Below are 7,147 nucleotides of genomic sequence, written 5' to 3' on the forward strand. Positions count from 1 at the left end.
GCTCTAGAGAAGGTAGTGGTGAGCTGCCTTCATGAACCGCTGCAGCTATTGTGGGCATAGTGCTACCTATTATGTTGTTAAGAAGGAAGTTCCGATGTTTTGATCCTGCCATAGTGAAGGTACTGTATAGAGTTCCAGGTCTGTATATTATGTGACCAGGAGGGGAACTTGCGGTCCTGGTGTTACCATGCGTCTGTTGTGTTTGTCCTTCTAGGAGCTAGTGGTTGTGGGTTTGGAACGTGATGTCAAGGGAGCTGTGACAAGGTGCTGCAATGCATCTTGTGGATGGTACACCCTGCTTGTATTATGTGCCTGCTGTAGATGGAGTGAATATTGAAGGTAGTTGAAGAGGGTGAATGTTGAAGAGAAAGGATGAAGGGTGAAAATTGAAAGGTGATAGATGGGAGTGAACGTTGAAGGGAATGGATAGGGTGATATTGAAAGCGGATAGATGGGGTAGATGTTAACAGGAATGAATGGTGGATAAATGTTTAAGGGGGTGGATGGGAATGAATATTGAAGGAAGTGGATAAAAGGTGGATATTCAAAAAGGTGCCTGGAGGGATGGATTGGGGTTGAATATTGAAGAGGGTGATGGGAGTAAATATCGAAGGGGTTGAATATTGAAGGATGGATGGGGTGAATATCGCAGTAGGCGAATGAATTTTACCCTTGCAGTGACTCGTCGGTAGACAAGAGGGCGCTGCTGGTGGAGGTTTGCGCGAGGTCACGTGGTCGGCCCGCGCGTTCTCGCTCTCGGGGTCTGGGCGCGGCGAGGAAGCGCGGGAGCGAGCATACGGGGTTTCCCGGGCGTGCGGCGCAGGGGCGGTTCTGGGGCCGCGCCCATCCGGGTGAGTGGCTCTGTCTCCATCTAATGGCCGCGGGCTGGCGCGTTCGGAGCGGCTGAGGCAGAGAGGTAGTGAGAGGGGAAAAGGGGGGAACAAATACAACAAAACCCGATACCCCCCTCCGTCACCGACAGCAACAGGGAAAAGAAAAGGAAGAAGAGAAACAAACAGGAGGCATTGAAGGAAAAAAGAACATCTGAAGGAACGGGTCGGGCCTGAAGTCGGAGTCAGAGCCGGGGAAAGGTGGGGGGGGGGAGGAGGAAGAAGCCGCCGCCTCCGGAGCCGAAGCCGCGGAGCCCGGGCTGAGAGAGGTCGATGCTACTGATCGGGGCCGAGGAGCTGTAGGTGAGGCTGCCCGAGAGGAAGAGAAGCTGTTACTCCCCGCCTCGGGGGTCGCTGATACCCGGGAGGGGGAGTAAATCTCACCCCTCCCCCACCCCTTCCCTGCCGTGTGTGCGCTGGGAGGGGGTGGGAGTGTGAGAAATGTGAAATGTTGGGGTTTGAAATGGGTTTTATTTTTCTGTCGGTGAGAGGATGGTTCCCCCTTTTCTTACCCTCCCCCCACCTTCTTTCCCTCCCCCCCCCCGTTATAATGAATGAGTTCCTCAATCTGGGCCCGGACTCCAAACATGGCGATGGCAATCTCTCTCTACCAAGAAATAACGAGGGGGTTAATTTGGGTGTAAAATCCCAGCATCTAACTCCAATACTTCGACGGGTTTGAATGATTTTTCTCCCCCGCTTCCTGCCCGCAAAGTGGCCAAACGCGTGGATTTCCAGTCTTTTCAGTAGAGCTTATTTTCACATTCGAGGATTGTGCTGGGGGCTCCTCCTTATTTCTTGCAGGGCTGGGTTTCCAGGCTCTGAAATTTGCCCATCGCCGAAGATTTGCTTAAGTATAATGGATGCTGCGTCGGATTATTGAATTTTGCCAACAAAGTCATTTCTCCCGCACATCTTCATCCCTGTAATGCCACTTATTGTCCGGAAGACCATGGCTGATCAACCACAATCCCATATTAAGACTATTTGGTAATCTCTGTTTGCAGTAATCTTACTCCATCGCTTTTTTTTAATGAAAGAGAGACTCGCGCCTTGGTCTGATTTTTTTTTTGTTAAAACCATCTTCTCGTGTTTTTACCTTCATTCGACAGTCGTTTTTCTATGCATAGTTTTTTTTTACATCTAAGTGCGATAGTTAATGTGTACATCCAAGAGATTTATTCCTTAGTGTATCGAATTTATGATGAGTAATGGGAAATTGAGTAGGTGGGGTCCTGCTGTTTTGGAATCAATGCTTTCTATTTCAAGAATTCTTTCCTATTTTCTAATAGGAACTTACAAACATATATTTATATATGATGCATATTAAGGAATCAAATTATTTAAGAATCACTATAGTTCAAGTCAAAGTCATGGAGGGAAGCTTTTCTGTTAAATTGGTATTCTTCCAGAGCCTGTCTGCATGCACTTGTTAATCACCCTTTTGTTAACCACCTCAAGATGGTGAAATTGTAGGAGAAATGATGTCTTGCTAGCAGACAAAATTAGCTAGTATCCAAATTCTGATTAACATGTAAATGGATATTTACAGATATCCATCTACCCTTTGGTACAGAAAAATTCTAGCATCAACTGGTCACTAGCTTCTTTTCTTCATTTCTCGTTCTCCTTCAGGTATACCACTGGTCCCCCCGATTAAGTGTAGCTAAGCAATGTTGAATGTCTATTTGTGTAAATGTGCTGGGAATATGCAGAGGTGGGCAGAGGCAGTGCTGAGATGATGTATTTCCCACCCCCTTTGGGAGTTCCTCTGAAATGGATGGTATTTCTAACTTGTCCTGAAATGTATGTTTAAACTCACATTTCATTTTTTAGTAATGATAATTTGTTAAATTTGGACCATTGTATTTCTTTCAATCTCAAGATGATGATAGGGCATTAACTATTGAACAATGAAAAATATTCCTGACACTTTGTAAACTCCATTAAATCGATTTCAAATTTTTTGATATAAAGTTTAGTTGAATTTAGTGTAGCAAATGTTTTTCAGGCTGTACATGCAGTATGTGACAAATCACCTCTCATTGAACTAAAAGTTAACATCTTTGTCAAGAAAATCCTGTCTTTAATAAGTAATTATGCACAGCTTTTATATTTAAGATGATTAGAAGTGTAGGTAAGCTTTGGGTAACTTAAACCATAAAATGAATAAACTTTGCTGGAATTTGTAGTACATGGATTTGCAGTATTCAAGTTTTGATGTGCAAAGACTAAATACAAACTTCAATTATGATACTTATTTGCCAAAAATGGAATGGAAACTATTCAAACCACATCTTGGCCAAGATTTTATGCAGTATGGTGATAATTTTCTAGAAATTCATATTTTCATAAATGCTAGTTTGTAAATTTAAATTTGCATTGGGTGTACAGTTTTGTCTACTTCCTGCATTTTTTTGTCTTCTATATTGTTGAAGTATCCTCTTAAGACTGTGCATACCAACCAAAATTAAGTGTGAACAGTGTTCATTGTTGTACATATAGCATTACTATATTTGTTTTTGTTGCTCAAGAACTTTGGTTTAGATATTGCTTCCATGCTCTGTTTGAAATTTAGTTTGATCTGATGTGTTTTCCAGATCTTACTAAATGTACTAACTTTGAAACTTACAGCTCCCTTGACCTTCTAGGACCTTTCATTAACCACTTATTATGTATGAATGAAATGGTGAGTACCAAGTTATTCAGCCACAGCTGGCATCACACGTCATTCAATTGAGTTATTGATTTAACCTGGTCCTTGCTACAGTGAGTTATCCATTTTTACTGAATAATGGATGGCTTATCATTTGCCCAAATACGTGATGGTTCCCAAGAGTATTCAACTATTTTTGTAGGCACCTTCAACGCTACAGAAAAAGTTGGAGAATGGAACTATCTGAATTGTTCTTAAAAGATAGCTTAATGACCTGCAATGAATTGTTTCTGGTTCTGAACCTTGAGAATGTGTTGCAACATCAAGCCTGCATTTGACACTTTTCGTTTGCTTGTGTTTTGATGTTCTTTTTCCCATTAATGCTCTTGTTTTTGCTGTGTATAATTCTAATTTCATACCCAGGAGGCTGTTCTTGAGGTTTCTCCTGTGCTGCTGATGAAACAACCATTCAGCAATATGCTGAAGTGTATTCAGATTATGTATTATATTTTTCCATTTTTATATTTTGCATGATATCATCCTTATGACTTACATCAGGGGAAAAGCAATAGACATGTCAATTCCTTGAGCCAATTCCAGTGTTCAACTAGACGAAGACAAATTGATTTTTCAGTTCAGCATTTCATTTCCATTTATCTACTTTTAACCATATTCCTTAGTATGCTTTCCAAATGACTGTCTGCTCATCTAACTGAAATTTCAACTAGCCTAACAGCCACTATCTTTTGAGAATGATTTTAACTGCTTTGTTTAAAACTGCTTCCTGATTTTAATTGTCAGTGACTTGCTTTAATTTTGACTATATGATCCCAGTTATCATGGTGAGTCTATACTTCTGTAAGGCCAATCCTCTCTAAACGCAAACTTCTTCAATTATGATATTTGCCAAAAATGGAATGGAAACTATTCAAACCCCGTCTTGACCAAGATTTTGTGCAGTATGCTAATAATTTTCTAGAAATTCATATTTTCATAAATGCTGTTTTTTAAATGTAGATTTGAATTGTGTATACAGTTTTGTCTACTTCCTGCAATTTTTTTCTTCTATAGCGTTGAACTGAGCATGCTCTGGGGCCAAGATGCTTTTCAACAACCTTCCCCCCTCAGTATTGGAAACCACTTGCAATTTTTTTAAAAATTAGGTTTTCTGATATTTGTACCAGTCATTAGTGTAATGGATTTTGGAATTGCATATATTAACATCTTGAGGTCACTTCCTCCTCAATTCAGTTTAGAGTAAACTGGCATTTACGATCCATCTGTTCCAGCACCAACAAATTTTAATTTATAGAGTCTGAGATGTACAGCATGGAAACAGACCCGACTTGTCTGTGCTGACCAGATATCCTAAATGAATCTATTCCCATTTGCTGGCATTTGGCCCATTTCCATCTTAAACCCCTCCTATTCATATACCCATCCAGATGCATTTTAAATGTTGTAATTGTACCAGCCTCCTCCAGTTCCTCTGGCAGCTCGTTCCATACACGCACCACCATTAGTTTGAAAAAGTTGCCCCTGAGGTCCCTTTTAAATCTTTCCACTCTGACCTTAAACCTATGCCCTCTAGTTTCGGACTCTTTCCCCCCCCAAAAAAGGGAAAAGACCTTGGCTATTCACTTTATCCGTGCTCCTCATGATCTTATAAACTTCTAAGTCACCCGTCAGTCTTTGCTCCAGGTAATATAGCTTCAGCCTGTTCAGCCTCACCCTACAGCTCAAACCTTCCACCTCTGGCAACATCCTTGTAAATCTTTTTGGAACCCTTTCAAGTTTCACAACATCCTTCCTATAGCAGGGACGCCAGAATTGCATGCAGTATTCCAAAAGTGGCCTAACCGATGTCCTCTACAGCTGCAACATGACCTCCCAACTCCTATACTCACTATACTGATCAATAAAGGCAAGCATACCAAATGCATTCTTCACTATCCTATGACTCCCACTTGTAGCATCTTATCAACTTATAACAGAACCAACTCATGCAATCTTGAATTTATCTTGAAATATTATGCAGCAATTTCCTTAATGATGTGCGCAGAATGTAAAGATCCATAGTATACAGTACGAAATCTGTTGAAGTGAAGAAGTGTGGGACAAGACAATTTTCATGCGGATTGTGCGTAACTCCTCCATTCCTCCACTTTAATATAAAATTCAGAAGAATTGGGCAATAGTTCATCAGTAGTTTTAAAAAAAAAAAAAAAATTTCCATTCTGATTTGAAGATTTTGGAGTTCCAGTGTTATGCACGAGTTTTTGGAATGCCTTTTGATCAGCTGCGCTGTTTCTTTAAACCGTATGACATGGACGACAGTTGGAATGCTGTTTTTGTAGTTGTTCAACAAGGCCAAAGTATTCATAGACAGGTGGAATGGGCAGATAAGATTCAATACGGAAAAGTCTGTTGCATTTGGAAGGAAGAATGAGGAGCAAAAGTACAAGTTAAATCGGTCAAGCAGGGAGTGATAGTGTTTATATGTGTAATTTTGAAGTTGGAAGGACAATCAGCAAACAAGCTGATCCTGAGCTTTGTGTAGACCCATGAAGTACAAATGCCAGGAAGTTTAGCTACACTTTGCTAAAATATTGGTTCGACTCTAGTTATAGTATTGTCCAATTCTGGACACTGCTTTTGGAAAGACCTGAGGCATCTGAAGAAGTTTCTGGAAGACGGGAGAAGCTGAAGGATGTTCTTGAAGCTGAAAAGTTAGACAGTTTATCAGAGCTGCTAAAATCAGCTGAGAGCACATGGACTTTTTAGTGGCTGAAGGGTTAATAACAAAACTACAGCTCAAGAATGAGGCAGCATAAAATTTTTAAAATAGCAGATAGTTAGCATTTGGAATTGGAATGACTTTGATAGGGTGGTGCTCAAAGATGTAACAATAGCCTTCAAAAGGAAGTTAAATGAATACAGAGGAGAAAATTGTAGGGATATGGTGGAAATAGTCTGGTAATGGAAATGGGTTGTTCTGTATTGACAGTTTTGAGTTTAATTACCTCAAGTGCTATATAGTTCTGAGATTCTAATCAATAAAATGGTAATCTCTTGGAATACTTAAAGCATTTCACACTGGAGCGAAGTAAAATAGAACTCCCCTCAGTTTTGCATCATATTTAAAGAGCCTGCACAGCCTGGGTGATAGGAAGCTGGAGTTAAGGGTGTCCTTGTATCTGATTTAGCAGTATAGTTGTGGTACTGGTGAGTCTGAAACACACCCCTACCAAATCATTGGGCTGTTTGTAGGCTTAAACTAATGATTCAGAATGTAAATTTAGATCTCACCATGGCAGTTAAGAAATTTGAAGCCAAATTTAAAGTAAAATATTATTTGTGGGAGAGGTTTAAACCTGACCACGAAGGTGTTGGATTGTTGTGAAAGTCCAGTTGCATTGCTTGACAGCCTTTAGGGAAGGGAACCTCTCATTACCCAATTTAGCCATTTTGTGGTTCCGCTTACAAATTGTGATTGGCTGTTTATGGATTAGTGAAACTAGTACAAAGAGCTAGCACAGAGAGTAGGAACTGCAGATGCTGGAGAATCTGAGATAACAAGGTGTAGAGCTGGATGAACACA

At 40.6% G+C, this 7,147-nt stretch overlaps 1 protein-coding gene across 3 annotated transcripts in view; it reads left to right on the forward strand.

Annotated features, from left to right (window-relative positions):
* Nucleotides 1–777: 777 nt before the first annotated feature.
* LOC109911846 (guanine nucleotide-binding protein G(I)/G(S)/G(T) subunit beta-1) overlaps nt 778–7,147 on the forward strand; it is a 66,167-nt gene continuing 59,797 nt past the window's right edge. Inside the window, exon 1 of one of the 3 annotated variants that reach the window (XM_020511222.2) lies at nt 778–1,193. The gene's annotated coding sequence lies outside the window, so the exon portion shown is untranslated. The remainder of the gene's footprint in view (nt 1,194–7,147) is intronic. The other 2 variants (XM_048614911.1, XM_048614914.1) reach the window with 2 other exon arrangements.

The sequence above is a fragment of the Rhincodon typus genome, chromosome 31 (assembly GCF_021869965.1).
Source record: "Rhincodon typus isolate 14 chromosome 31, sRhiTyp1.1, whole genome shotgun sequence".
Classification (NCBI taxonomy): Eukaryota; Metazoa; Chordata; class Chondrichthyes; order Orectolobiformes; family Rhincodontidae; genus Rhincodon; species Rhincodon typus.